Source organism: Armigeres subalbatus, chromosome 3 (genome assembly GCF_024139115.2).
Source record: "Armigeres subalbatus isolate Guangzhou_Male chromosome 3, GZ_Asu_2, whole genome shotgun sequence".
NCBI lineage: Eukaryota > Metazoa > Arthropoda > Insecta > Diptera > Culicidae > Armigeres > Armigeres subalbatus.
The window spans coordinates 355823967-355851645 of NC_085141.1; the positions used below are offsets into that span (position 1 = coordinate 355823967).

The 27679-nt window shown below is 37.9% G+C and overlaps 1 protein-coding gene across 2 annotated transcripts in view; it reads right to left on the reverse strand.

The window, feature by feature from the left end:
* Positions 1-25404, reverse strand: part of LOC134223279 (transcription factor Ken 2-like) — a 195565-nt gene extending 170161 nt beyond the window's left edge. The window contains exons 1-2 of one of the 2 annotated variants that reach the window (XM_062702430.1): positions 24649-25404; positions 23090-23194 (exon numbers count right to left, since the gene is read on the reverse strand). The gene's annotated coding sequence lies outside the window, so the exon portion shown is untranslated. The other variant, XM_062702431.1, reaches the window with a different exon arrangement.
* Positions 25405-27679: the final 2275 nt, after the last annotated feature.

Here is a 27679-nt window from a genome sequence, read left to right on the forward strand (position 1 = left end):
CCTACATCCAATTAGAAATTCCATCAGTTACCTTCTCCTATCTATCACATTGGCAGCTCGTTAACCAAGACGGACCTCTGCCTCTCCAACCTAACCTAATTCCAACAAATTCCGCATGAACTCGTGGCAAGTGCTGAGGTATATTCGGCTTGCAGTGGGCGAGTGATTGCATCATCATTTCCTCTCCCTTCCCTACATTGACTTGCATTCTGACGTGACAGGCGCCAGTATGACCTAACAAATGAGATCACCAGTACTTGTACATTGAAGATGTGTGCTAGTCCCAAGCAAACATCTGTTGGTTCCCTGTGCAAAAACAGCTGATCTGGTCATAATGGAGCAGCAACTACGAGCAGTCAATCAAGCTCAAGCTCAAGCTCATTAGATGTCAGTATTCCACGGAATAAAAAAATATATAATGGGCCACGGAATAATAAAATATATAATTTTAGATAGCACCATAATGATGGCCTTACTATTCCAAACAATTTTTCTTTTCGCGTAAATCTTTAGTAAGAAGTGAGCAGTGAGAAATGAGAAGTAAGAAGTAAAAAGTTACATATTTCACTTTTTATTACCTTTTATATTTTTATTACTTCTCGTTTCTCAGTTCTTTATTCTCCCTTGTCTCTTCGCATTCTACGTTTTTCAGAGTGAGAAGTGAGATGACTTTCATCTCTTTTTTTTCACTACTCATTTCTTCGTAGCTCCTGACTTCTCAATTATCATTCACCAATTCATGCTTTTCACATTCACTATTGTTCGGTCAAATGAGATGGCCTTATGACCTGGTAGGCCGAATGACATTTTATGTCGTCGTTCGGCCTAAAGACCCTTTAAGTCAACGTCCATTTCGGTTAAATGACCTAATCGCCCAAATGACTTTGCGGCCAAATGAATTGTTAGACCAGTTCAGCTGAAAATCAATTTCGGTGGTATGTCCATTTCGGCCAGATGGGTTCCGGCCTAATGGTTTGTTCGGCCAAACGACACACTCCGCCAGGCAACTTTTGACTTAGTGGCTTTCGGCCAAAGGTCTTTTCCCCGAATGACTTTCGTCCAAATGTTTCATCCTTAACGGAAAAATTAGGCAGTCTGTAAATGAGATGGGAGCCTGGGAATACGAAATGTTCCAGCAACACTGATTCTACAAGAGGAAGTGAGCTTGTTGACTAAAGTCAACTATGTAGGGGAACTGTTCCGTTTTCCATCTTTCTGAACATATATTCATCTCATCGCAAAACAAAGAAATACAGCACCAATCTAGTCGCTTCTTCTCACTGGTGAAAAAAATCACAAAAATAAGAAACAAACCAAATTCCTTTTCATTGCTTTGTTTTTGATGGGATGCAAATAGGAGCTATGGGATGAAGTGTCGAACCGTTCCCCTACGTGTCAACGCTTTATAGACGGCGTGCCTTCATCAATCCAACGTTTTAAAATAATTCTGAATCCTTGCACCTGATCGTTACGGATAAGTCTTGAATTCGAGGGTTCTCAAAAGACTATCGTATGTTGTTGATGTCTCAACTCAATATCAAAACATATGTTTCTTATAAACCATTGTTCAAGTTTTGAGCCTCGCAAGATAAAAAAGGTTTAAACCTTTTTCTGGCATCCCAACAACAAAATTTCTACAAATTATTCAAATAGTTGCAGAAATAAAAAAATAAAACTTTCATAAAAAATACAAAAATGAATTTGAGAAAATTGTTCATGATCAATAAGAGCTTTTAAAAAAGGAGCCATCAATGAAAACAGCTCAAATTTATTTATATTCATATATTTACTAGACAAACTTTTCCGATTTCAGCCCGATTTCACTCGTGTTTTTTTTTATCTACCGAACTGTCAATCGTTTGTTTGATTGCAGCAGCGCCGCACTCTAGATCAATTTCAATTCGAGCTGATGGCTTTTTTAAGAACTCATAAAAACGTTGTATTTTGACAATTATGAAACTTTTTTACTTCGCGTTTTCAAGGGTTGTCATCTTGCAACAAGCAGTTGTCATCTTTTTATTCAATACTTGCTGCGACACAGCAAAGACAAATTATAAACATGACAGTTATTCGTTGCTTTTTTGTTGAGATTAGTGCCTCTGAAACTGCGAACACAGCGGATCCTAATACCGAATCGATTGTGAGAAAATCGTTCAAATCGGTCAAATCGTTCGTAAGTTATATTGCCTCAAAGGAAATGTAAACTCAATTTTATTTATTTTTGTATTTAGAGATAGAGATACATCTTCCATCCTGGTTAATTTATTCTCAATTTCTTTACTTTCTATGCGAAAAATTTCGCTTCATCGCAAAGGGAATTACGCACTTACATAAACTAAAGCGTTGGAAGCCATTTCCGATTTTCAAATCCCTTCTAACCTGGAGAGTAAACAGGAAAATATTCCAAAATGGTGCACCCTCGCATCAACCCTCAATTTCGTCGCGAAACAAATCCCCTCGACTCGTGTAAGACCAACCGTGAAGGTTTAATAGCTGTCGGGCGGTGGTGCAACCGGCACTGTTATCAACTCGTCCAGCGAACGGCGCTGGAAGAGAGAGGGGAAGTGTCCCAGAAAATATACTCAGCCTCTTCTTCCCCTTCGGTTGCGCCCAGAATATCATCACCGGGTTTATTTTTACGGAAGTTTTTATCTTCATGCAGTCATCTCACACAACTCATTTTCTCCACTATTATTTGTTGTCACTTATGAGAGAATACTTTCAATAACATTTTTTCAATGAGAGACCATATTCAAAGATCGGTCTTCCCAATCTGCTGATATGTGCTTCAAAATAATTGACTCTTCAATTCATTAGGAATACGGATAAACATAATAATGATCTATTAATGATATGAGTGTATCTTCATCATCATAATTGTGTGGCCAGTGGTGTCTGGTTTCCTAACTTTTTATCTTCGCAGAAAAACGAATCAGTCAAATTGAAGCTCAGTAGATACGATTTGGCTAGTAATTGAATTTCTTGCTTTTTCACAATGCGTATCCATAAATTGAACCTTTTTGCATCGACATATCATAGTTTTTGCAAGGTCATTTGATTCGAATAATAGATACAATTGCTCTAAAACGTTTAAAATTGACTCGAAACTTTTTTTTTATTGTTTTACGATTTTGTAAAAAAAAAGATTAAATGTCAATTACTCGAATTTGAATGCCTCTATCACATCGGATGACAATTCAGATAATCTTTCTCTAATGGTGGATAATAAATTTTCTATTCGCCAATAGGAACGCACAAAACTTTTTATACGTCGAATGCAATGCAGCAGTAACGCATATTATACGACAGAAAGAATAAAAAAGAAATAAGTAGGAAAAGAACAATAAATCCCTCTTGTCCTAAATGTTGAACCATCCATGGAAGAGAGAGGGAACCCCGTGTCCCGAGGGAAAAGTGCAACAGCAATGCGTGGCCAACGAGGAAGAGTGTCCCTAAATTCTAAGCATGGCATTTGCGTTTTCTATTTCGAGGAAATCAACGAAACAGAAACGAAGGGACGCAGAAAGCAGAAAACGTGGCAGAAAAGGGGACGAGCTCTTTGCCAAGGGGACGGGCGGTGCCGGTGTCACCCGAGTCCGGAACCAAAGACCAATAAACGAAGTGAAAATGCAATAAAATCTGGATGCTCGCGGCAACAACGCCCACTCCAATACGATTTTTTTTCCTGACTCCTATCGTCCTATCTAACCTATTAGAATTATATTACGGCTGTTAGCTGGTCGGTTGCGCTGCGATGAATTCCTCAGAGCCAAGGTTGAATCAAAACTTTCGCGGAGAATCGAATCCATGCCGCGCCGTCGTCGTGCATTGCCGTAGCCCAGTTGAGGAGGCTTCCTTGAACTAGAAACCAATCAGAGTGTGAAAGCGGCTGTTGTTGGTTCCGATGGAGCCAAAGGAGGTGAGAATTGTTGTAGCCTACGTCTGCTGGCCAGCAGCAGGCCGCAATCGTCCGGTGCTCTTTGTTCGCGGTCGCGGAACAAAAGGCCGACCCATTCGACGATTGCACGTTTCGTTAGGTCTGTGGCGCACAGCTAAGACGGTTATCATCGTTGCTAGAAAGAGAAATTCTAGATTGGGAAATTCACCCACGCGCGGAAAGGGTGAATTTGCTTCAAGGACAACCCGAAGTTCGTGTCCCAAACTGTTGCCGAGTCCAATGATTTGATCGTACATAATTAAATATATAGAAGCGATTTTTCGATTTCAGCGATCAATGGGCAGGAGGCGCTCTAGAATGGAAGATTCCTCCACTGTTGTTAATTAAAGCGCACGGCGAAATTGATTAGCGCGCTTTGCCCGAAGGACGAATGACTTGCAACACGGTCTGAATCATGAATACATATGTAGCTCAAGAACAAAGAACTTCATTGCACCGGAGAGGTGTTGTTCATGATGAAAGATGTGTTAATTGCGGAAGAATTGAGCATTAACCCACATCCGACGCCGAAATGGAAAAGTGCAGTTCGGTGGATGCGTTCTGTCGCATCGGGGATGTGATTCACCGCGCGGCGGTTTGCCAGCAGAAATGAATTTGATTTGCCCAAAAATCCGTACATTAGATCATCCTGCTATTGAAGTCAATTGATAATTATAGACAATGAAGGGGAGGGATTAATCTCTCACAATTGGTATAAGGTCCCAATCGGTGATCGAAAAAGGATCGGAAAGGCAGCCTCACTGAAAGACTATGATGTAACGTCTCGTCATTGCTTATCTATCGTTGGGTTGGAGAAAAGGGTTTTATCACACAACTCAATAAAACTAGTTAAAATGCACCATTCAGCTGTTCCTAAATTTGAAACTTTCATGAAGGAGTTTATCTTTGAGTATATCTTCCCAACCTGTTAATTTTGATTTATTTTGCGAAAGATATGCTGCATTTCGGGAGAGTATTCAAAAATGAGAAGATTAACTCCCACAAAAGATGACATGTCTCATGCTTTGAGTCGCCTCCTCATAGCACATCATTTTATATATGGTAAAAGTCCAGTGAAATAGTGCTTTCAATGTGCTTTTCAGAAAATGCGTCGCAGTACATAATTTATAGCGTTTTCTCGTTTCAGCGTTACAACGGAAAGCCTAAATGGAAATTTTCTTCAAAACCTAGAGCTTCGCTCACAAATTATTTAACGCTAAATTTAATGATTTTGGACCCCCACCCTCGTGAAATCTTTTGTATGGACGGTTTATTTTTTGTAAGGACCGTATTGATCCACCTAACCCTATTCCCTCCCCTTCAGCATTACGTAATGTGTGAACAGTCTCTAAGGCAGTGATAAGTTCTGTTGAAAATGTCATTTCTCAGTCAGTAGCAATGTGAAGCGCTTAAAATTATCACCGAGGTTCTCGGAACACTGTATTATCGAGATGCCTCTTTCTCATCCATAGGTACACAGTGTGAAGTGAAGTAATGTACATGTACCATCACGTAAAAACATAATTAATAAGTTAAAACGAATGTCACATTTACCTTAGGAAAAGTACAATGTATGCTTATGTCCATCTTGCGTTGAGTTCAACAAATAAACAGATTTTTTTATCCATGAGAATACTATTTAGAGCTTTTTAGTGGCAATTGTCAAGTCGAGACACTGTAGGAGGTTTTACCGTGAAGAGCGAAATACGTATCTGTAGTGTTACAACAGAGTGGTGGAATTAAAAGGGATGCAGATCACATTCGGTTTTGGCAACTTGTTCGGTACGTTTGCGTTGTCGAAATCAAATGATGCTAAAATTGAATGTTTTTTTTTACATTAAACTTTTTGTTTTTCATTATACTCATTGTTTCGTTGACGCTGAAGGTCTTAAACGAATAAAAGCAAACTGTGTAAAAAACTCAAAGGTGCAGCCCAATCGGGTTGTACGCAAAGGTGACGTTGAACTACGTAGCTGTATGTAATGTACAGGTTTTCGACTATTCTATGCGATGAGACCAAACCAAGCGTTTTTCAATCTGCTTTTGTTGATTATCCTATGCTCCTTAGATTGAGTGAGCATTACGAAAACTGGTGATGAATATAATTTTTGGACCAACATTTGGAAAGGAAGATAAAAATAAAATTTTCAAATAATCAAAGATGAACAACACGTTCACGATAAAAGCGTTTACATTTATTTTTTTTTAATTTGGTTAACATCTAAACAGATAACACTGAATCAACAATTTGACGCCACAATGCACGGTTCGAGGCCGCCTCTCTCCATCCTCGGATGCGCCCGTTTACATATTCAAATTATCAATTGATATGAACTCTTTAGAGAGTAAGAATCGTCCGATAATTGTATCTCGATTCGAAGCATAGGTAAATGCTATTTTTGAACTTATTTTCCTACATAAATCCGATTGAACTTCATTGTTGACATTAAATTGGTATTACATTTAATTACATTTAATTTAAAATTTGAAAAGCACAACACTGGCTGATAGTGTACAGCTGCAACCTTCGCCGACGCAAACTGGAACAGAGACTAAGCACCCGTCACTAAGTCTGTCTAAGCTCTTGGTGGCTCATTACAAAAAAAAGCCCATCGCGAAAGCTGGGCTGTCAACGGCATTTGGTGGTCATTCTATGCAGGAAGTCGGAGTAGACACGACAAAGAAGTTTGACAGTTTATTGATAATAATTATTATTCCTTCACGTGAATTGCGTCGGACTTAGCGTTTACTCCGGCAGACACCTACGAATCAGCAAAAACGAGCCAAAGAAAGTTTACCAGAATGCATTCACTGCAGTAGCGAAGAAGATTCGGGTCCGCGACGTTAGGCATAACGGACGTTATGCCTAACGTTCATCATGCCTAACATACTTATGCCTAACGTATTTATTCCTAACGTACTTATGCCTAACGGGGTATATCCGAAGATTCCGAGCTCCTTTATTGGCATCAATAGACGTAAGCAAGAAGCTAGCGTCAAACGCCCCAAGCTTTCGAGAGAAAACGCACGTTTAAGTTAGCAGAAACGAACTGCACCAGCTAAAAGGCGCTGTAATGGCGGACATAAGAAGCTTTCAGTTAATAACTAAAGAAATGCTAATAGATTGCTAATAGAATAGTTGAAAAGCAGGCCAAGTTCCAGTTGGAATGTAGTGCTATGGAAGAAGAAGTTTGCGATGCACTTACGAGATTGACTGATTCACCGAAACCGAGTGCTAAACTGTTAGCAAGTTTTTAATAGTAAATATTATCATACATAGATATTAAAACACACTAGAGTCAGTTTTTACGCGGAGGAAATGGGCCGCGTAAATTAAAACAACGTAAAAGAACGCGTAAATCCCAAAATATGTCTGAATAAACCGCGGAAATCCAGAAATTCGAATGAAAAAAATCGCATAAAAAGCGATGCCTGCAAAAATAACCGCGTAAAAAACGACTTCAGTGTACATCGGGTATGAAGCGTTGACTCATCCTTGATCGAATGGTCGAAGAAAATTGAAAATCCATGGAGAAACGGCTGAGATATTAACGATCAAAGTCTATCATATTCTCGTGACGTTTTTCAATTTTTTGCAATCGTAAAGTGTACCCCAATATAGAAAAGACAGACGTAGTTCTACGTCAAAACCTGAATGTATTGTAAAACTAGACACACTGTGACACTTTTTACGCGGATTATGAAATTTGAGTTTATGTCCCGACGATGCCTGAAGGACACAGAATCACAGAATCCAAAATTAAATGCAATCGCGTTTTCAAGGGCACACCACTCAATACACAAGCAACGCACAACTGTAATTTTTATTATTTCAGCTTTGCTACGTCGCAGGATGCGTGAAATAATAAAAAAAATATCCCCTGTCATAAGACGAGTTTGAACAATCCCATTGAATTCCACCACTTAATTGTATCCTGACAGATACGTATTTCGACCTCAACAGTAAGGCCGTCTTCAGTGTCTTGTACTTGACTCGACAAGTCGAGTCATATAAGACATTGAAGTGGGTTTTGTTGTTGAGGTCGAAATACGTATCTGTCAGGATACAATTAAGTGGTGGAATTCAATGGGATTGTTCAAACTCGTCTTATGACAGGTGAAAACATTCCACTAAAAAGCTCAAAATAATTTTCTTATCAAAAAAAATATGTTTTATTTGAATTTAGTTTTGGATTCCGTGATTAAATAAATTAAAAGAATCATAAATCGACATTCAAAAACTGTTGCCAAAATTGAATCTTGCCTTTATAGAATGAAAATTATTTTGAGATTTTAGTGGAATGTCTAAAAACACGAGTTTGTGCAATTCCATTCAATTCAGCACTTGATTGTACTTTTTACAGATTTGTATTTCGACCTCAACAGTAAGGCCGACTTCAGTTCCTTGAGACGAGTCAAGTACGAGTCTAGTCGAGTTTGTAGTAGTAAATCGTCTTATGACAAGACATATTTTCCTTAAGTTTATTAATAGACAAAAAAACATTATTTATAAAATCCGTAATTTTATATTATTGCCTCGTATGCCCACCTTTTGTTGCAATTATGCTCTGGAGACGACTTTCCATCAAGAGTTAAATCTGTGTGTTGTCTCCGAGGAAATCTTTTGGGAGGAAATCTTCCATGAGGACCTTCTTCAATTGATTTTTGTTCATCATGTACTCATGAATTTTCCGTTTAAGATGATCTGGAGATTAGGAAGAATATTGTTGCGCTGGTATCACATTGTAAAGCAACCACTTCTTGACGAGATTTAAGAATGTTTTTGATCGTTGTTTTGGACAAATTGAAAATCAAAACTTTCAAGCTTCTCTTTATAATGATCAAATAAATTAAACGATCCGTAATAGTTTCAATAGACGTAAGGCTTGCGAAGCCGTTTGCACGAACCGTAACATGACCAAACCACCATCGTGCTTTACATTCAATCGCATCTTTTAGATACAATTATGTATTTGGTTTGCGCCATGCCAGTCCGTCCGACCCCTCAATGTCAAACTTGCTCTCGTCTTTGAACACGGCGTTCTTTAAGGATTCTTCATGTTCTTAAAAGATAGAAACGGTTTTTTCCATGCGATGCAACCACAGCATCTTTTAGTATGAATAACATTCCGAATTGTTTGCATGCTGACCGTGATGTTCGCAAACTATGACAAAGCCTTAAGCAAGTTCAGGATATGAAGGTTGGGAGCACTGGAAACATTTCACAAAGTATGACAATCCTGAAAAAATCAACAGTAACTAATCGACGAATTGTTGCTCACATCATTTATAGACAACTCGACCAAATCTTCGTGAGATCATCATGATGTACGCAATTTTCTTGTGCTTGAAGTAGTTCCACCAAAGACTAATTGTACCACAAATGAGGATTTACCTTTTGAGCTCGGAAAAACTGGACATCGCTGTAGCTTAGCATGTTTAAGGCTCGATGCCCACGTAGCGTCGCTTCCAACGCAGCGTGAACGTGATGTGAATTTTGGAGCTAAACTTGACTCTTGTTAACTGAACTTTCATCAGAAGGTCATTCTTGCCAATATGAAACTCCGCGGCATTCATCTCGGGTAAGTATGCAAACAGAAAATTTCGACAAATTTAAATCTACTTACATTTTACCAATCAATTCGGAAGCAAAGCACAACTACTGTCATTTGTATTATTTTGGCTTTGCTGTGTCGCAGCATGCGTGAAATAATAAAAATGACAGTTGTGCGTTGCTTTCGTATTTAGTGGTGTGCTCTTGAAAACGCGATTGCATTTAATTTTGGATTCTGTGATTCTGTGTCCTTCAGGCAACGTCGGGACATATATTCCAGCAAGCTTTTAATAGTTTTATATTCACCCGTATTCTTGTTTACGGCCGTATCGATGCTTTCGATAGAATCCTATTCCTCGTATGATTTTGCTTGCGTCATATCAAATTGTAAAATTATTAAGAATTCAAAATAATTGAATCTTTAGGGCTTTTTTGAATGCGCAGTAACTTTCGTTCGAAAGAGCATTGTAACGTAAACAAGAATATGATAATTTGAAGTTCAAAAATAATAATCAGCAGGAAGATTAGTAACTGTTGGGGATGGGACTAGGGGATACTGTCCAAATGGTCCTTACTTCTATTGGTTTTTGATATCTGATATCTGAACTACGATTTCGAAATGCTTTCTTAAAACGAGACAAACAAGCTCTGATTTAAACCAGGATCAGTGATCTTCATTGGAACGGCTACGGCTACGGCTAGCTAAGTACACTGTGTCAAAAAATGGTCCGTATAGTGATGGCTCGGATAAAAGACATTTATAAAACATTTGTTTTAAGAAAAAGAATGATGTCCTCTTCTTATTATTAGCATTACATCCCCACACTGGGACATTGATGCACCGCTGCTTTGTGTTCCTTAAACACTTCCACATTTATTAACTGCAATATTTCTAAGCCAAGTTACCGTTTTCGCAATCCGTATATCATGACCATGAGGCTAACACGATGACGCTGTTATTCCCAGGGAAGTCGAGAAATTTTTCAACCCGAAAACTTCTTAGACCGGACCGGCAATCGGCCACCTTCAGCATGGTCTTGCTTTGTAGACGCATATCTTACCGCGTGACTCAGGAAGGCTCCAAGTACGATGTCGGCTTATGTCTTTTCAGCGTTGAGTTCAACAAAGCAACAGTCCAATCTTTTCATAAGGGTTATTAACAGAAAAACCCAGATTAATCCACCTAGCGGTGATGGCGCCTTTCTCGCGCAAAAAGGTAATAAATGTAGCATTTACGCTTACACCTCGATGATGTACAAGAAAGGCAAAACAGTTACACCGTCTAATGTTATGATAGAAAATTTACACTAGTAGACGACAGATGGCGCTGCCAAAAGTTTCTCGAATTTCCTATGTTCGAATTTTGACTTTCGGACAATTTCATAGTACTATGAAACTGAACGAAGAGCATATACGCCTAAATGCGTGCAACACGAGCATCTTTATAGTACGATGAAAATCTTAATGGGAGCAAGCCAGCAAGTCATAGATGCAAGGCATTTTTCATAACACATTATTGTTCTATGTGACTATGTCTCATCACTATTTTAATATTATCTATTTTTTGCAATTTGCAATTATTATGAAATTCAATAGTGATCAACAGCGTTTTAGTCTCTGTCGGATGCAACTTGTTGCAAGAAAATCGGTTAAGAGTTTCTATCTGAAAATTTGGCTAATGTTTTTTATGGCATTTTGTGCACACACACGCGCACACACACACACACACACACGCACACACGGACAGACAGACATTTGTTCAGCTCATCGAGCTGAGTCGAATGGTATATAACACTATGGGTCTCCGGGACTTATATCAAAAGTTCGAATTTGGAGTGAAATGATAGCCTTTCGGTACAACTTAGTTGTACGAGAAAGGCAAAAAGATACAGAATCTACGCCAAAAAAATGTCCGTACAATGCTCACAACATTGTGTAAAGTCAAAATGAAAGACAAATGGGGTCTAGCCGAGCAGGAGAAATTAACTCAATAATACCTCATTCTGTTATGGATACTATTCTCTGTTATAAACTAGCTTTGCATAAGAGGTAAAATACCAAAAAATAAAGCCAAAAATTAATATGCGCAATACTTCAGGCATAACATACTCTGTTATTACGATACCAAACGCATAACAAATTATTATTCGTTTGGTATTGAAATACCTAAGCATGTTGCCTAAAGTATTTTGCATATAAATTTTTGGTATTATTGTTTGGTATTTTACCTCTTATGCAATGCTAGTTCATACCAATTTCTGCACTCGAGGGCGTCGCTCCTGCTCGGGTATGACCAAATTTAACGGCACTTGTTGTCCAAAATGTCCAAAGTAAATAAAACAATCCATAGAACTATTGATAAACATTAAGTTTTCTATGCCATTTGCACTAAAAGGACCCCAAATCATAACAGGAATACCACTTTGCTTCGCAGTTAGTTGCAATTTTGTTGGATCGAATCCAGTAGGTGTCTGGTTAGCGGGTATGGCGTCCATCGGTCTAAAAAAAGTTAAATTCTCTATTGTTTATGAATATGACAGAGCTTTTGCGACTCAGTCAAACGTTTTTTAAGTCACTTTTTCATATTCTTGGCATATTCTCGACTATGATATCCGATGTACGCAGAAAAAATAGATTTTAAAAACAATAGCTCTAATGTAACTATCTCGATTGTCATCTCAGGGCTTATAGACCGGTAAGCTTTACAAACAATTTTGTTGATTTTAAAATCGTTACAATTTTGTTACAATTTACAAATTACCTCATAGACTAAATCGTTTTATTCAATAAAATCAAAACTAGTGCACAAACATAAACATACACACTCAGTTTAATTTAATCGTTCGTATTTTTTTAATAAAATTTCGGTAAAAGTTCAATTTTTACAGTTGCTCTGTAAATTTTTTACCGATCATATAGTTGTTTGTAAGAAACTGTCAAAAAAACAGCACGTACTGTAAACTAATCCGTGTACCGAAGTCGGTAATCAACTACCGAACAACACTGTAAACGTTTCTTCAGATTACCGAAATCATGTCAAACATTTCTGACAGTCAGAGCATTCGACAACCATTTAATTTTTGAAACGTAAACATTTTTCCAAACAAGTTGAGCCATAATTTTTAATAATAAACGAGTATTCATTATTGTTAAACTAAATTCACTTTTATAGGAAAAAACAGAACCCGAACACAAAATGACAATAATCATTTGCCTTGCATGTTCTGATATTTTCGAGAATACGATGCAATTTTTTGTAATCGGAGTTAGATTCTCGAATATTTCCTTAAAAGCAGAAACTACGAATCAACAAAAGAATAAGTGAACTATTGAATAACTCAGATTTACAAATCCTACGGTAAATATCCTTGCGAAATTACCCAGAAAATCGGTACTTTTTAACAGATGCGATGGCTGATCGGTATACGTTCGGTATTGAATTCGTTTACCGAAATGTTGTGAAAACTCATATGTGAATATGTACGTTATGTGGAAGATATTGATTTGGAAAGTGGTTACCTCCAATACATTTTCCAAATCAATATCTTCCACATAACGTACATATTCACATATGAGTTTTCACAACATTGTAAATTAATGTCCAAGTCCGGTGGTTTAATCGCCGGAAATAGGCAATCAATTTTGATTGAAGTGATTTGGAGTTGGACGGCACAATTTACGATCATGAACCATGACACTCATTCAGTTCTTGTAGAATTAAATGCAGAATGTTATGCTGAAAACCGCGAGAAGATTATAGTTTATTGGGCAAAGATATTAGCATTTTACTGGAGTGTTGTAGGGGTGATTTCTTTTTTTTTTTCAAAGGTAAAAGAAACGAAATTTGCTCAAACCTCACTTCAGAGAAATGCCAATAACTTCGCCGAGAAAACTGTAAGCTTCTCGCGGTTTCCTGCATAACATTCTGTATTAAATTCTACAAGAGATGAATGAGTGTCATGGTTCTTGATCGTAAATTGTGCCGTCCAACTGTAAATCACTGTTTTTCGATGTTTCTGCATAGATTTTTCCATATAAACTTTCAACGAGTTTAGCACCGCCCAAACGTTGACCGATTTGGCTGAAATTTTGTTCAGAGCATCAGGGCATCAAATAGAACCGAATAAGAGGGCGCCCATAAAAAAATGAAAAAAGTATTTTCTATACTAAATTGAGCCACCCTAGTGTACACTATGAATTATTTATCTGCATCTAATTACCTCATTGGCAGTTAATTAAGCAATTAATTCTTCATGAAAACGTCCTGCTCTAGGATTCGTATCATAGATAATGATCCCTAATGATCCTAAGCTCGCGATAAATGCATAAGATGTATATATTAGTACCCATTCAAAACATAATATTCTACAAACTTCTGAATATGCTCTTCTATGCAATGGTACACTCTAAAATTTAAGTACACATTTCTTAAATATGCTCACTTTCTACAAAACATTGTAACAGATCTACAAACAAAGATCGAATATAATTGTTGATATGACAAACCATATTTCATGATTCACAAAACCATCTGGTTTGAACTCAACAAACAATTTCGGCCAATCTTCCAAACGGGTTTTTCATGCGTGTATCGTTCCGTACTGTTTTCGGACAGACCTTGGTGTCACTGACAAGCTATCAGCAAGTTTAGCGGCACTATCCTTAAGATTTTTCCCAATTTCGTTGAGAAGAATGCGGTTGTGATGGTCAGTGAGCTTCGGCTTACGGCCAGTTTGGGAAGCAGTTTCAAGTATTTCTTTGAAAGTTTTGTATCACGTACTGTATCGACAAACAGGACAGATTTCCAATACAGGCTATTTCGGACAAGCTCTTGCCACCATTCTTGACATTTTTGTGGTAGGACATCTTTAGTAGAGTTATAAATTGTATGGGAATTAGGAAATTAAATTGAAACTGTAAGAATGCTATATTCAACAGACGTTGTAGTTTTAAAAAATCGAACAGTTTCGTTGGAGAATTTATAAGTGGAATACTGCTCAGTTGTATTTTTGCCCGAATTTGCAACAGAATTTACTCGAGCTATATTTTATTCAAAACAATAGCAGATCACTTTATCAGCTTAAAAAAATCAGTTTCATCGACATCACAGCAGTTTGATATTTGAATTAGCATCGGAAGATCAAGCAAGGTGTTAACCTCTAGGATAGGATGTGCCAAACAGTCAATAAAAAGTGTACCGATTATCTGCCACAATCATACTGGTTGATTGAAATTGATTGGTTGAAAATGATAATCGATTAGTCCGATCGGCGGCGGCGCGTTTTCCGTAGGGCAATTCAATTGTTGTTAATTTGGCCACGTTGCTGGTTTGAAAAGTTTATATTTTGCAACAAATGTCATTTTTTAAATTTTCTTTTCAATATTTTAATTAACATTTTGCCTTACTGGTCTCGGAAAGGTCAAGGCACCCCCCACCTTGTATAATAATAAATAAATATTAGAATGAAAAAAAAAAAAAAAAAATAAAAAAAACCCTCGGATTTGTTACACAATGTTTTGAAAATCCTCAAAATTATCCGAATTTGAATAATATAGAGAATATTATTTTTTAGCAAAAAATCCGGGGGGGGGAACAAAATAGTTTATAAATATTTGTATCAGCCTTTATTATTATCATTTAAAGCTTAAAATTCGAGTTTATTGGCGCAAAATTAATTTATATTTAGCTGTACACGCAAAAAAAGCGTTCCCGAATTCGTGAACCAGCAAAAATACACCGTGATTTAGTTCATGGATTCGGGAACACTAGTCACGTTATCCAGAATGTTCCAGAAAACGTGCCTGTGTTCCCGAATCCGTGGCTGTTGTTCACAAAAAAAATACACCGTGAACTTGTTAGTTCACGAATTCATGAACGCTTTTTTTTTGCGTTAAAAGTCATATAAATCATTTTCGATGTTCATTTATTTATTTTCTCGAGTATGAACTTCTCTCTGTTAGTCATTTGTTAAGCATAAACAAAGCACAAAACAGAAGAAAAGGATCCCGTTTTGATATACATTTCGTCAGAGCAATTCGGCTATAAATAATAACTAGGCAGTCGCTATTGAATTGACCTTTCTCGTCAAAAATTGTATCTCGTTTTATTGTTTCAGTCGATTCTTTGGCTTATTTAGGGTTAACTTTCTCAAAGAACCCATATTTTTTGATGCCTCTAACTATTTTAAAAATCAAAAACCTAAAAAGTGCCGCATCTTTTGATTTTTGTTTTTAGTTTTAAAAATATTGAGAGGTGTAAAAAAATATGGGTTCTTTGGGAAAGTGACCTCAAATAAGCCACAGAATCGATTGAGCGAATACAATATTTTGACGGGAAAGGTCAATACATCATACATCCTACAGTTTTCAGCGTGAAATCTGCACGAACCAAAGTCTTATAATTTCTGCACGACTTCAATTATAATCCATAAATGCATCAGTGAATGTATGCAACCTAGTTTAGTCTGCAAGAATATCCGCAAAAGTGAAGTATCTCAAATTTGTTGTATACATGTACAGTGAGTCCAAAAAGTATTCGTCTAGCTGTGCATTTTCTAGAAAATGTCAAAAATAGAATCTAGTAAGCTCAAAAAAATAAAACTATTGATTACATTGTGTAGCAAAATAATCAATTCATCTTTATTGTTAAAAATCAGACAGAAAAATAAAGCAATAACAAAAACAAAGGTAACAAAACCTAGCAATTCATTAAATACGGGCTCAAAAAGTATTCGTCTATTCAGGTTTAGCGCGCTTTTGAAACGAAAACAGGAGTTGTAGAATGGAATTCAATATTTCGTTGGACTCCCTGGGTATCTATGACGGGCTGTAGTTCTTGTGGCATGGAACTGACCAAATTAGCCGTAACGGGGGACGAAATATTTTTCCATTCGTCTTTCAACACTAATTTCAATTCGTTGTTGTTGGAAATATGACTTTCATGAATTTCACAAAAAGTTTGTCGTCCAGAACCTTCAAATGGAGTTAAATTGGATTCATATCTTGGCTCTGAAGAGGCGTTTTGAGTTGATTGGAGTATTATAGAGTAGCTACAGCTTAGTACTTTGGGCTGTGTGCTCGAGGTAATTATCACCCCGTAAGATGTATGTTCCCTGTAAGCCTAATTTCTCAGCAATGGAGTTCAAATTTTCTTTCAAAATGCGGATGAATATTTTGTAATACATAATTCCTTCAATAATGTGAAATTTTCCCCCACCGCACAGTGGGCCACGTCGTGGAATTAGGAGGAAAAAAATATTTTCACCATAATGATAATATTTTAGTATCAAAGTGTCTTCAGCAAAGTCAAAGCTTATTATTTAAGCTTTATTTTGAAGTTTGTTGCAATATGGTGGCCCATCTACATTTTGAGATAAATTTTTTAACTTCTATATTTCTAATTTTAGCATTCTCAATGTTCTAGAAAGTTGTTCCTTATTTAATTTTGAGGCACTTTGCTCAAGAAACCATTTTTGTACGTCGTTTGTATCATTCGTTATGATAATTTTAAATAATTAAGTTAGGGTAAACCTAAAAAATCAATATTTTGATTGTAACTTTTTAGTTTTAATTTTTATCGAATTGACGTCTTCTACAAAGTTTTAGAGCATAAAAAAATGCACGTTTTGGTTACATAACCAAGTAAATTCATTGGTGGATTGCAGAGATATCACTGTTTTTCTTGAAAAAATCCGTTGTTTTCAAATGCTTGTATTTTTGAATGGGGGAAAAAGGGGGATCCATTTTTCCCTGGGTTAGACAGAGGAAGGACTAAGGATTGCTCTGCATATTTTGGTATTGGGGAATTTGAGGGAATTTGAGGTTTTTCCATCATTTGAAAAAATGGCTTTATGTACGAGGAAATCAAAATCATCAGTTCTAGAAGTGTTATAAAACCGAAAATTCCGCCCAATTCGTCAAAAACAAAATGTTTATAGTAACCATAACTTCCTTATATATTTCCAGCGCATCTTCACTCAATATACCGATTGGTAGGATAACATGTTCAATAATATCAACGCTTATCAACGTGACAACTTCACTGAACAGACCGTAATCGTAGGTTGTTTACATCACTCGTTCAATCGATTTTACTTTTAAATCGCTAGGGTGGTACGGAAAATTAGGTTTTTTTAGTGTATTTTTTATTTAATTTTTATCTAGATATATATTAGGGTGGTTCAAAATTCTATTTTCTCCACCGATCACTCAATTCTGTCCCATGTTCTGAGTGTCCTCCGCGAATTGATTTAGCACGAGCCGTTTAAATTTGCTTGGGAATTAGTATGGGCAAAGTGAACTTTTCATCATACTGATTATGGCGCTGTCCAGTTAGGCGCTGGCGAAAATAGAACACACATAGCCAAAAGGAGCTCTAAAGAATTATAACTTGGATAATCGTTCGAATATTTAGTAATCGATTTTAATTTATGTTGTAGTTCTTTGGAGCTTATCGCGAAACTACTTCACAGGCAACATTACTGCTCTTGGCGCGAAAGATAGCACTGACAAAAGAAGAAGTTCAATAACCATAACCAAAGATTCGCAAGCTGGATTAAAACCGATAACTAATTATTGGAACGATTAATCAACATGCGATTTTGGCCATGTGGGTTCTTTTTTCGCTGTATGGGGAAGCGCCATAATCAGTAGGATGAAAAATCCACTTCCCCATACTAATTCCCATGCAAACTTGAAACAGCTCGTGCTAAATCAATTGTTATCCAATTTCGCTCAAATTCGCGGAGGACACTAAGAACATGGGACAGAATTGAGTGATCGGTGTGGAGAAAAATCGAACTTTTGAACCACCCTAATAATAGATAAAAGTAAAATAAAAAAACTACGCTCGAAAAACCTAATTTTCCGTACCACCCTAGCGATTTAAAAGTAAAATCGATTGAACGAGTGATGTAAACAACCTACGATTACGGTCTGTTCAGTGAAGTTGTCACGTTGATAAGCGTTGATATTATTGAACATGTTATCCTACCAATCGGTATATTGAGTGAAGATGCGCTGGAAATATATAAGGAAGTTATGGTTTTTTTTTCTTTCTGTTGGGTGATTATCACTGCGACCATTTTTTAGATCTATTGTGATATACCAACCGTTTAATATTTACCTGTTCAAGGTGATAAGTACTATAAGAAGTGACTTTCAACACATGATTTTAGGTATTATCCCAGCATGGAAAGATGTGACGTATGAACCGCACCACCTTACATGGCGATAAAGACCATATTTCAGATGGCTGTAAGATACCCTTATCAAAGAACTTGATTCTTCTGTTGATAAGTGCAGCACAACTGCATAATAAATGCTCAGAGGTCTCACAGTCCTCATTACAAAAACGACAAACATCATCTTCGACCTTCTTCATTAGTTTTAAATGATATTTCGCCGAGCAATGTCCTGTTATTAAACCTGTATAAGTACACAGATCTTTTTTTGACAAAGCGAGAAGCTTTTGTGTGTTTAACGCATTTGGTGTTAAAAATCTTTTAGCTTGACGGGCTATTGTGGAATTATTCAAGTTCCTATTTATCATCATTTAAGTTATGATTACTATAAACATTTTGTTTTTGACGAATTGGGCGGAATTTTGGGTTTTATAACACTTCTAGAACTGATGATTTTGATTTCCTCGTACATAAAGCCATTTTTTTAAAATGATGGAAAAACCTCAAATTCCCTCAAATTTCCCAATACCAAAATATGCAGAGCAATCCTTAGCCCTTCCTCTGTCTAACCCAGGGAAAAATGAATCTCCCTTTTTTCCCTATTCAATAATACAGGCATTTGAAAACAACGGATTTTTTCAAGAAAAACAGTGATATCTCTGCAATCCACCAATCCAAAACGTGCATTTTTTTATGCTCTATAACTTTGTAGAAGACGTCAATTCAATAAAAATTAAAACTAAAAAGTTACAATCAAAATAATATTTTTTTAGGGACACCCTAACATAATTATTTAAAATTATCATAACAAATGATACAAACGACGTACAAAAATGGTTTCTTCAGCAAAGTGCCTCAAAATTAAATAAGGAACAACTTTCTAGAACATCGTACAATGCTAAAATTAGAAATATAGAAGTTAAAAATTTTATCTCAAAATGTAGTGGGGCCACCCTATTGCAACAAACTTCAAAATAAAGCTTAAATAATAAGCTTTGACTTTGCTGAAGACACTTTGATCCTAAAATATTATTATTATGGTGAAAATAATTTTTTCCTCCTAATTTTACGACGTGGCCCAATGTGCACTGGTTGCGCTCAAGCACCTCAGATACCATGACGGAGCCCCCACCATGCTTTACTGCTCGAAAGAGATTCTGCGGCTGTATCTCAATATTCCTTTCCGCCATACCATACATCGGCCATTTGATCCAAATATGCTGTACTTGCTTTCGTCAGATAACATGACTTGATTCCGAAAGTCATCCTTCTTCCAGCGATATTTTTAGCGGAAATCGAGCTGTTTTTGATAATTTGATGGCTCACTTGAATTTTCTTCCGTGATACTCGCCCATTATACCCATACTTTTCACAGGTATTTCTGTTCGTATTGGTTCATATCTGAGCACTTCTTCTCTCCAACTCACTTGCCTATATGGGTGAACTCGTTTTTAAGGATTTTTTTATTTTCCGCACAATAAATCGCTCATCGTTATCAGTTTACCATCGCTGATGAGCACTCTGTTATTTGTTTTGATAGATTTTTGTGGCGCTGATGCGACCAATCCCCAATTAAATGGTTGAATTCTTGCTACCCTTGGTCTACCCACATTTCATGCAAAGTCATAAGTCAGCTTGCACTAATTATGCAGGCGTAGAATAAGTTTTTTTTCATTGGGACTCATCTTTTTACTTTTCCCACCCATGGTGCTTCTGTTTTCCGCGCCAAGTTCAAACAAACAAACAAAAACATTATTTGATCTGTCATTGAGTATTGACAAAATATTGCTATATATCACTAGAGTGTGCTATTGTAATTACATGCGAATAAAACTATTATATTCGTGTTTCGCTCGATTATTTTCTGAATAGACGAATACTTTTTGAGCAAGCGAAATTGACGAAATTTAGATATTCTCTACATACCAGAAAAAGTAATTGAAATTTCTATTTGTTTTTGAATAATAATCATGTGTTGATAAGTTTTCTACCAAATTTAGAAGAAAGTTTTTTGATTTCACTTCTATCACGCCTAAGTTTTACATCTTACTAAAAAATATGCAGCTAGACGAATACTTTTTGGACCCACTGTATCGCATGATCGCATATTTGAAACATTTGCATTTTTTTCAATTTCGAGTTGAGGCCATAAATCGTCTCCAAATATTTGAGTAAAGAAAATATTTGATTAAAGTAAATTTGGCCAAATGAAATCAGATTCTAAGAAACTTTAAAAAAATACCAAGTTGTTTTGTAACATTGAGCAAAGCAGTCGTGACTGGATAATTTTGTTGCCGGTATGCTTTGTACAAAAATGTATGCAATTAAATGGTACTTAAATCCAAGTAATGTGAATGTTGCTGCCATAGAATTCTACTAGAATGTGATGTGATAGCAAATCTGTGTCAAACGAAATGTTTCAAGGATGGAACATTTTTAATAGTAAAAATCTTCAAGTTATTGGTTTGTTAAATACAACCATTACTAAGAATGCTAACTTCAAAACATTATTCATTGAAATGTTATCTCTGACTTCAAGCAACGTTCCTAATTCTATCTATACATCTAATTTCTTCAAAGGCAATATAAAAACTTAAATGAAAACGCTAGAGAAGAATTTTATTGCTTAGATGAAAAAAAAGCATGATGTAACATGCCGCACGGTCCGTCCTTGATTAAGATAAGACGAGATAATCGAGAACTTGATAAATATCTCGGGAGAAAAGTGGCGACAACAAAAAATAGAAGATATCGTCCCTCAGTTAACGAGAATTATTTAGAATTCAACTACTTTAAGCTGTTGCAGTGACGATGTGTGAATCTGCCCAAGTTCCAAGGGTTTCTACATCACTTTTATTCAGGGCTTGAACATAGTTTAAACATGGTGCAAAGATGGACTACAAATGTGAATTTTGTTTTCAGCAATATGCCGCTGTTAATTTTTTTTCTCTCTTATATGAATATGAATACTGTAAGCCATATCCACAATTTGCTATTTTAGTTTCAATATCAGATTTTATCTTTTGAGTAGCACGTAGCCAGAATTTATTTAAATATTACGGAAAAATGCCGGTATTTTCCTGGTTATGGGACCTTTTTCATCCCGGGGCATGATAATGTGGCGGGGAATGGACTCTCTAGTTTTGGATAAAAAATAGAGACACGTTCGATAGGTTGAAATGAATTTGAATCATTACTGATTTCTGATTTTACAGATTTATAAATTGCATGGAAGTTATGAGATTTATCTAAAACTGTTAAAATGCTATCTTAAGCAAACGTTCTGATTTAAAAAATTCGAACAGTTTCATTAGAAAGTTTCTTATTGGAATACCACTAAGTTGTTTTTGCTTGAATTTTTGCTTAACAGAATTAACTTGAGTTTTCGTTGGAAGCAACAGTAGATAACTTTATCATCTCCTGTTTGGTCTATACCTTGAAGATTTCTCTTTTTAATCGGCCTCGGAAGATTATTTATTCATATACTAGCAAACCCGACTAACTTCGTTTCGCTTAAAATTGATTTATTTTCTGAATTTATTTAGAAGACGGCGATTCTCCAGGGGAGGGGTATCGAAACAGTTCTTGTCTTCAAAAACCTTCAAATACCAAAATTGGTTCCGTTTGCTTGATTAGTTCTCGAGTTATAAAGAAATTTGTTTTTTGTTTGTATGGGACCCGCTTTCTAGAAGAGGGAACATTTCTAATTTCACGCTAGTATCATAAGGGCACTAATCGAGCCACCAATTGGATCAAAAGTTATAGCCGTGATTGTTGCGTCTAGTGCAAAAAGCAATCATCCTTTATCGCACCGAACCATTAAATCATCTGGAATCTTATTATACTACACGGGAATTAAGATAAAGATGTCCTGGTATTCCATGTTTGAACATTTTATTGCAAAATTGGGTTTTTATGGTTGAATCATGTTAATAGGTCCTCACAGAGCTTTTTTTTTTTAAATTAAGCTACAGCCACCGTACGTATGTCCGTTGGATTCAACAACTTTCTGTGACAATGATTGCTTTGGAATAGATTCCAACAAACTGACTATTCTTAAGCGCATCATATCGCAATTTTACTGCAGTAAAATCATCGCCATGAATCGTATCTGTTTTTCAGAACAAATTTACACTGTAAAAAAAATGCCAACCTCTACGAAATGTGACACCCTCAAAGAAATTTGCACAATCCCAGCGCCCCGTCGTCGTTGATGACCGAACGAAGAAGTTGAAGCCGTCTTCGCCTGCTGCGCCACCGTTCCACGATGTATGAAGCAGCAGTACAGTAAATAATATCCGTACGATTTATTTTGCAATATTGTGCAGAATTGTGCAGCACATAAAAAAAAGATGCCCGTTTTGCACTTTCAACGAGCCAATGACACTTCGATAGAAGCAACGAGAAGGCACTTACCTGAACTTGTTTCGATTATTTTCGTCGTCTACTTGAACCGAGGTGACTCAAAACTTGGCTCACTCGAAGTGTTCCGGCGCGTTCCAACGATGTTGTTCGGGAGTTCTGCGAAGTTCATGAAATGATCGTAATTAGATAACGATTTGCGTCGCTTTCATGCAATTGTTATGTGTGTTCTAGAGTTGATTGGGTGGGCGTCAGTTCAGCGACGGGGTCCAACGCGGTCGTCCGACTGTCCTGGGCGCAACGCGTTTAGACTCCACTGGCACGGCCCACTGAGTTCGCGTCTTTTAGACCACTTTGCACAACTTTCCTAGGTTCTCAGTCACTTCCGGCTGCCCAAACCGGAAATCAGTCCCTTCACCCAAGATTTTATCAGCCTGGTGAGGCTACCCCGTGAGGTGCCTTTCTTCGGGCTCCCCGTGGCTGAAGATCTCTTATGCAATGTTTCGTAATAAAACAGAAAAATAATAATGTTGCGCCTCCGCGCCGCGATCAGCGCGCGTTCGAAAGTTACAACATCGGTTTCCTCACGATCGGTCCACCCCGGGCACGCTGCGAACTGTGCAGACTATTGCAGGGCTGCTAGCGTTTCACGTTTCTTTTCGAATCAAATTGTTCTGTAAAGGTCAAGCCACAAAGATCGATCAGCTTCTTGATTGCAATCAATCCAGGACTCGGGAATGTTGTCAATCTGATTTTGAGCACCAGTAAAAATAATTATTCTAACGAAAAACTCAAAACTATCTTCTCGCATGCAAACTACTATTTCTCTACGGTGCATCGAATTCACATATAAGCGTAAATTTGAACATTTTTGGCTGTCAATACGTTATAAGAATCATGTGTGTTATCGGTATTAACAAATCGTCATTCGACCACCACTTTAATTCCCCTAGTCACGAGAGTCCCGCTTTGATTTCGACAGCATTGATCGCTACCAGCCCTGCTCTGGAGCCTGCCAGCAGACAACACAACCCGTGCGATCGCGCAAAATGAAAGTAAAAGTATTATGCTGGATCCAAGTAGGCTGGTGCTGCTCTCCTAGGCCTACTTTGCGCGATCGCTCTTCGGCGGTCAACACTAACAAAAACAACGCAACTCTTTTGTGTAATAAACGCGCCATAGGTTTCGTTGGGCTCTTCTTTGCTGCGTCGCGGCGAGTCCAATTTTGGGCCGTGCAAGTTATGCTTCAACACTCTCCCGAGGCCAGCGGAGGCACACCACGTTGGACCCTCTGCAAGCACTTCTTCCTCCGTGAAACAACACTCGCCACCGCCGCCCTGGCCACCGTCTTTTTAGCTCGTCACGCGGTTTCCTCTTTTTGATTCCGTAACCTTTTCATTTTCGCTCTCCACTTCTTCACTTCGTCAATTGTGTAGTTGGGTTTAGTTAGGCTTCGACTTCGAAAAACTCGACTGAAATTATTTCTCACTTTTCCTTTTACTGGAAACTGGTTTCATTCATTTGCGTAACTTGCGTATGCTTTTCGCTTTTGTCACTCCGTGTAGTAGTTTACCGCGAGGTAGGTTCTGTAAACCTCAATTGTCGACACTCACCAAGTTTTTCCAGCACTGCCTTCGATCGCCCCAATAGTTAAGCTTCACTGTCACAAACAAAAAAATCATTCAATTCCACCAACTGTTGTCGATATTTGCTCTGTTATTAGTTTTGAAATATTGTTGATTCACTTTCGCTTTTTATTTTCAATAAGTATTTGCACTGTTTTATTTATTTCGCAATCACTGCCACCACATGCGATCGTAAAAGGCTTAAGAACCTTCAAGAAGAACACGATCACTTCGAAACGTCATATTGTTGTTTGTCAATGACGATTCACCAATGTTGTTGCACACTGCCTGCGTGACACCTGTTTCTACCGAGAATCACTTTCCTCAAAATCCAGAATGACTTGCGTTGTCTGCTTTCAAATTTGAATGTGACACGCAACGATAGAATTTTCGCATAGCTCGATAAAAATCACTTCCAGCTAGAACACATTTCAACTCTCTCCATAACCAGTGTTGCAAAAACAAGCAAACGAAAATTGCGCAAGAATGCGATCCGATCCGATCCGTACAGAACAGCCCACGGCTATTGTTCTGAACTTTTTTTTGTGTTTGCTTCGTGTTCACGAAATTGTCGCCAAAAAGCTCGATGGAGAAACACCAATCAGAAAACACACCAAAGAAGAGCCCGCGCGCCGTGTGTGATCACCTAACGGCTGTCTACTCTCGACTACTTTTGCTGATTTCCGTAGATGAGGTAGGAGTCGAGTTTCGGAGGAAAGAAAAAAAAATGTGAAGTGAAGTGAAGCGAACGCGCGCGCCCGCCGTAGCAAGCAGCAGAATATCGTAGTCGCTTGCAACAAGCCCATCGTTCAGCAGATTGGAGTCGCATACACAACGTAGCGAGGGAAAGAGAGGAGCGAAATTTACAAAAGTTGCCCTGCTGTTGATTGTTGTTGTTGCTGCTGCTGTTGCTGTTCGCTTGGGGTACAATTTCGCGTTCTTCCACTGTGCCTTCTCTTCTATACAGACGAACGTGCTTCGGTGCGCGGGTCTGTGATGAACAACCGAACGAAACCGAAACTTTTGGCTTTCGTTCGATCGCACGGGTCGGTCGGCGGAGGTGGCACGCTTGCCTTCCTACTCTTTCATTCAGTCGAGTCGAGTGTAGTTCATTGGGAAATGCAGTGGTGTTTGCGCGATCTGTTGTTGAAGTGGTGTGCGCACGAACAGCGAAGCAACCGATGAACGAAATTGCACTGTGCGAATGAGCGAGCGGAGCAGGCCGTGAATCGTTTCACAAAGTTGTAAGTGGCCAGCTGAGAGCGAAAGCTCTGTGGGAGGGTAATGTTGAATGGGTCTGATTGAGTGAGAGAGAGCGAGTGAATCGGCAAATGAATGATGCGGGTGGATGATATAACTGAAGGGGTTCACTCAGGCCGAATGAAGACTCTCACAAGTAAAATAAGCTTTCTGGAGAGAAGCCGCGAACGTGCGAATGAAAGTGGTTTCGTCGATGTGTTCGGTTCAGTCGTTCTGATTTATTTCACGTCTTTCAAGGTCACTTGGTGGCGTGCTCGGTTGCTAAAATACTGCTTGCTTTTTTGTACTTTCAGATGTATACGAAGCTTTGTTTCAATTTTGATTTTGATTCAGGAGTCTTGGAAATATGTATTGCTATGTGAACTGAGGAAACGTAGTGAGGAGTGCTTAAGATGGATCGTTTCGCAAAGAGTGGTCTACCAGGATTGTAAGGAAGAAGTCCGACAGAAATTGGATGAGACGGCAACAGGGTTGTCACGGTGAAATGGAATGTCGGGAGACATACACTCATCATAACGTTTTTAAGTAGCCATAGCAATAACATAAAAAAACGCCATGCTGAAGCTGTGTTGTTCATTGTTCTTGTAAAAGATATTGAGGTTGCGTATAGATGCGTTTCCAAAAGAAACAAACTTCTTGCACGGAGGACCTAAAGAACTGTTGTGGGTGGTTCTCCTATAAGTGCGAGGACGTCAATGAAGGGATCGAGGAAGTTGATTGGAGTTTCACATCGTGTGAAGCAAGCCGAGCAGCTCAGGGCACTCCGACCCATCTGATAGTTCAGCAGCAACCAAGATCAGCAACCAAGAGCAGCAGACGATACAACTCGAAAATATAATTAATCTTTTGGAGCAGATACAGTGTAGTTTTATGGAGTAGCAGAAATCGTACAAAAAGCCTCTCAAGCAGAAGCACCAAGATATGAAGAACACCGTGAACGATCTTCAGTAGCAGTTTCAGCGTCGGTTGGAGAAGGGGGAAAGGCCGTTTGGCCGAATGTCATTTGGTCGAAGGCCACTAGGCTGAAAGGGTCATATAGCTGAATAGGTCATTTGGCCGAATAGGCCATTTGGTTGACAAGGTCATTTGGCCGAAAAGGTCATTTGGCCGAATAGGTTAGCTGGCCGAGTAGGTCATTTGACCGAATAGGTTATTTAGCCGAAAAGGTCATTTGGCCGATAAAGTCATTTGGCCGCAAAAATCATTTGCCCGAATGTGTCATTTGACGTCTCACATATCACTTCTTACTGTGAAAAGTGAAAAATAAGATGTTAGAAGTGATAAGTGAGAAGAGAGGTGTTTCTCTTCTCACTCTACGCAGTGAGAAGTAAAATAAAGGGTGAGAAATGAGATATGAGACGTCTTACTTCTCATTCCTCATCTTATTCTTCTAACTGTGAAAAGTGAGTAGTGAGATGTCCAACTTCGCACTTCGTACTACTCATTTTTCACCGTGACAAGTGAGAGACGAGACGTCTCACTACTCACTCCTGATCCTTCATTTTGCACATCGCACTGTGAAAAATGATAAGTGCGAAGTGAGACTTCTCCCTACTTACCTCGCGCTTCTCACTTTTTCAGTACGTCTCACTTCTCACTTCTCGCTGTTTAAAGTGAGAAGCAGGACGTCTCACTACTCACTTCTCACTGTAAATAGTGAGAAGTGCGAAGTTAATAGTGAGACGTCTTACTACCCACTTCGCATTACTAACTTTTCATAGTGAAAAGTGGGAAATAAGTAGTGAGAAGTGAGACGTCT